The sequence below is a fragment of the Rhinopithecus bieti genome, unplaced genomic scaffold (genome assembly GCF_001698545.2).
Source record: "Rhinopithecus bieti isolate Rb0 unplaced genomic scaffold, ASM169854v2 scaffold_5626, whole genome shotgun sequence".
Classification (NCBI taxonomy): Eukaryota; Metazoa; Chordata; class Mammalia; order Primates; family Cercopithecidae; genus Rhinopithecus; species Rhinopithecus bieti.
In genome coordinates this window covers 9476003-9481013 of record NW_016805666.1, presented here as the reverse complement: position 1 = coordinate 9481013, position 5011 = coordinate 9476003, and positions in this window count along the sequence as shown.

Genomic DNA, 5011 nt, shown 5'->3' with positions numbered 1-5011 from the left:
GCGCTGACTGCACCACAGGTCCACTGTGGAAATCACAAACCAGTCAAATACCTGGCCAGCAACAGGAACCCGCAAAGACCCAGAGGCCGGCACAGGACAAGCAAGAACTCCCAGGCTACTCCCCATCCACCCTGCCGCCATCTTGGGGCAGAACAGGCGGATGGCAGAGAAATCAGCACTTATGAGCATTTGCCCCAGTGAGCCTCTCAAAGCTGAAGTCGAATGAGTTACTGTTGATTGTCAAGTGCCCGTCACCTTTACTTGCACTGTACAACAGGGAGAGGACTCATGAGAAAGATTAGGCCACAGAACAACCCCCACATACTCTTTTCACCTCTGAGCAGTTGCACGTAAATTTGCCACTGCATTACGTGTATTTATCAAGTATTTGATCTTTCTTTAAGACTTCCTTAAAATATGGTCTAGTGTTATGACTACTAATGACACCAAATAATTGGGGTGTCTTCAGAAAACTCTTAAAAATTGATATCTAGGCTGGGTGCGGTGGCTCACACCTGTAATTCCAGCACTTTGGGAGGCCGAGGTGGGCAGATCACTTGAGGTCAAGAGTTCAAGACCAGCCCGGCCAACATAGTGCTAAAAATACAAAAAGTAGCCAGGCATGGTGGCCAGCTGTAATCCCAGCTATTTGGGAGGCTGAGGCAAGAGAATCACTTGAACCCGGGAGGTGGAGGTTGCAGCGAGCCGAGATCACACCACTGTACTCTAGCCTGGGCGACAGAGTGAGACTCTGTCTCAAAAAACAAACAAACACACAAACCGAAAAGATATCTAGCAAATGGATGTGGTTTATAGCCTTATAACATCATAAGAAGAGAGGGTATGTTGCTGCTTGACTTAGGCAAAGCCACGGTGGGGGTCCCCATGTGTAATGCACTAAGTCCCCTCAGGGCTGTCTTCCACCCTCTTACTCTCCCCTGTGAATTGCAGCAAGATGAGTTCTAGAGAGAAAAGGAGGGCAAGGTGGCCTGGAAAGACAGGGAGCTCAGACAGAAAGGCAAGCTGATAAACACACCTATTCATCACTGCACAATCCTTGGTCTTTCTCATCCTATTGATTTTCATGCTTTGCTGTGTATGCTGCTGTGTGTGAAGGAATGCATGTACTTGTGAACAACCTTGCAATGGAGTGATCACAGCTTCAGCAAAAGGCTTCGGGCAAAACCTCCCCTAACCCTAACTCGGCCTCTAGTCCCATTTTTCCACCACTGTGTGTGTTAGAAGGGGATGGGCCCTGTCTCCAGATCTTTAGTCATCATTATCCGGAAGGCCAGGTCTTTGCGCATACCCATCTTGGAATCCTTGAGCTATTTCCCCTTATGTTTGATGAGTAAGTGAATGCATGAAAGGATGCATGCCAGCCTGGGCAACATGAGGAAACTCCATCTCTACCAAAAATATGCAAAAAAATACCCTGGCGTGGTGGCACACTCTTGTGGTTGCAGCTACTTAGGGGGCTGAGGTGGGAGGATAGCTTGAGCCTAAGAGGCACAGGTTGCAGTGAGCTGAGATCACACCATTGTGGTCCAGCCTAGGGGACAAAGTGAGACCCTATCTGAAAGAAAGGAAGAAAGGAAGAAGGAAGAAAGAAAAGAAAAAGATAAAAGAAAGGATGGATGAGTGAGTCTAGGCAACGGTGGTAGCCTATAGTTCTTAGAAGAAAAGAAATTCCTGTGGGCTTGATTTGATGGGGGAAAGGGTAATAGGCATAGCAATCTGCCACAGAAGAGATTTGTTGGTTCCTGTCTTCTTCTAGCCTAAGAAACAGATCTGAGAGTCTCTAGAGCCGCCTATGATCCTGTATGACCGTGAGAGCTCCAGGGTAGCCCAGAATTACTCCTGATCAAGAGAAGCCCCAAGAATTTGAGGTGGTTTCAGGGCAAATCAAGTTACTTCAAAGCACTCGGCTTCCACTTACCTGATAAAAACCTCAGAGGACTGTGTGACTGAGAGGAGGGTCAGGAGAGGAGGGGAGACGCTGCAGACCCAGAATAGTCGATTCCATGAAGGAGGCTGCCAGGGTATGAATGTTTCTTGGGAGAAAGGTATCTGAGAATGAACAGGGGAGAGAGGTGAGAGGTGGAGAGGGCTGGGAGCAAGAGAAGCAGGAGGGGCTGGTGGCAGGTTGACATCAAAAAGGGGCATAGCTAAAGTGGAGAGGGAGAAGGCAGATGGCAAAGGAATACCAAAGCCTTTGCAAAAACACAGATGTGAAGAACCAAAAGATGGCCAGGTGCAGTGGCTCATGCCTGTAATCCCAGCACTGTGGGAGGCCAAGGTGGAAGGATCACTTGAGCCCAGGAGTACAAGACCAGCCTGGGCAACATAGTGAGATCCTCATCTCTATCAAAAAAATTAAAAAATTAGCCAGCTGTGGTGGCACATGCTTGTAGAACCAGCTACTCGGGAGTCGGAGTGGGAGAATTGCTTGACCAGGGAGGTCAAGGCTGCAATGAGCTATAATTGCCCCACTGCACTCCAGCCTGGGTGACATAGAAAAATCTTGTCTCAAAAAAAAAAATAAAACAAAACAAAACAAACTCAGAAGGCCTTAAATCTCCAACACTACTCCCTACCTCACTCCACCTGTCTTTTAACAAGAAAATGGAGGCTTTGAGAGTTTCAACCAGCAGTTCAGCATCACACAAGCCATGGAGATAGGTCAGGGTCCAGGCCAGGACCATTGGCTCCTGGTGTAGAGCTCCTTGAGTCTTGTGCAGCACCTCTGGACCCCCCAAAAAGAGACAATTTGACTGAGAAAGTTGAGGAAGTGCCCCGAGTGAAGAAGATGGACCGGGAGGATGAAGATGTCAGGAAACCTATGCAACTTTGCCCACTAGGAATAGATGTCATTCAGTGAACAGCGTTCAGTCCTATTAAAGCTCCTGTTTGCGAGGAGCTGGCAAACCATGAAGTTCTTCTTGACTAGAAGACAATTACTGATGAAAAAAATTAATAGAGGCCTATGCCTTTCCCCATGTGTGAGCTCAGAGCAGCCATGAAAATCAAGAGTAGCTCTTCTGAAGCACCAGCAGAACTCCCTGAGCCTTCTCCTCACCCCCCACTGACAAAAAGAGACCCAAGTTTCCTCAACAGGATTCCAAGGGCAGGGTGAATGTGTGGTTAACAAAGGATAGATTCTTTATGGATTTAGACTGTACTGAGTGGGGGAACGTGTTTGCCTTTGGAACATGTGCTTTCTTTAATCAATCAGATGGAGAAAGCAACCTGAGCCTGATACGAAAACTCACAGAAGAGGCTCCTATTGTCTGAGACCACAGGTGTAGAAGCCCCTTCCCTGGGGCCCCAGGAGACAAGGTGGAACAAATATGAACGCTCATTTCTATGCCTCCTGGGTGTTACTGGAGCCTTCATGACTCAAGACAAATCTGAGAGAGCTCTTTATGAGTTTTCAGACTCAAAAGTTAGAGCCTGCACTTACCAACCTGAAAGCAGGTGAGTCCGGTTAGGAGGGAGTGGAAGCGCTTTTAGGGGGTGCTCATTACCATGTTGTTACTCGTGGCGGGGAAATCGAAAGTCACACAGAGTGTGTCCGGGGAGAGTGAAGGGGGAAAGCCGGCTAGAACAACACGTGGCAACGTGGATGGATCATAAAGGCAGAGTGCTGGGTGGAAGGAGGGAGGGAAAGAATGCACTGTGTGAGACAACACCATTTAGGTACAACAAATACACATGAAAATACCACCATATGGTTTGCAAGAAGCATACAAAAGATACACACTACATCTATGATTGCCTATGGGGGGAAGGAGAATGGACGGGGTGCGTGGAGGAATAAACACATAAATAATGAACACAAAAGCAGGCCCTGCACAGACCAAAGAGGACAGCATGCCTTTGTACTTGGGGTCCAAACGTGTAGGAGTGGAGGGGGAATCCAAGTAGGCCCTCCTTATAAAGATCTAAGTCTATCTTTGTGAGATTCAGGAAAAATTCTAAGTAGACGCGTGCTGTGGATTCTGTTGCTACTCTCTGAAATCACCCTGATCCTTCAGGAAAGAAATCTGCATGTTCCTGGTATGTGAGTTTGTGGAGCCTGAAGAGTCAGTGGGTCTGGAGGAGAGGGCTCACTTCTACCCAGTGGCTGCTTAGATGTCATCCTCTCTGGAGGCCTTTGGCTCAGAATTCCAGGTGTTGGGAGGGGGGGGCGGTATGGGAAGGTGGCCTACACTGAGATAGCCACAGTAGAAAGAAGTGCTACTATCTACAAGAGAGGACGCCTGGCCAAGACACTGATGGAACCTTCTGATCTCTCAGAAACAATTGTTATCTTCAAGAAGCAGGCAGTGGCCCCCAGCAAGCTCTTGGGGTGTATATTATCAATGTGCAAGTAAGTCAACTGAGGCTTGGAAAGGTTAGGCAGTTTGCCCAACGTCACACAACTACCTAAGTGGCTGGGGCAGGATGTAAACTAGGTGTGAATGGCTCTAAAACTTGAGCTTGCCAGCGCAGTGGCTCACGCCTGTAATCCCAGCTCTCAGGGAGGCAGAGGCGGGAGGATAGCTTGAGCCCAGGAGTTCGAGACCTGCCTGGGTAGTGTAGTGAGACCCCGTTCTCCACAAAAAGGAAGAAAAAAAAAAAGACAAAACTTGAGCTCTTGTTTGTTTGTTGTTTTTGCTTTTGTTTTTTTGAGACGGAGTCTCGCCCTGTCGCCCAGGCTGGAGTGCAGTGGCGCAGTCTTGGCTCACCGCAACGTTTGCCCCCAGGTTCAAGCAACTCTCCTGCCTCAGGCCCCTGAGTAGCTGGGACTACAGGCACGTGCCACCACAACTTACTGATTTTTTTTTGCATTTAGTAGAGATGGGGTTTCACCATGTTGGTCAGGCTGGTCTCAAACTCCTGACCTCAGGTGATCCATCCGCCTCGGTCTCCCTAAGTGCTGGGATTACAGGCATGAGCTACTGCACCCAGCCAAACCTGAGCTCTTAACTGCCATTTTATAACGGGTCCAGAATGTCTTGGTGGCATA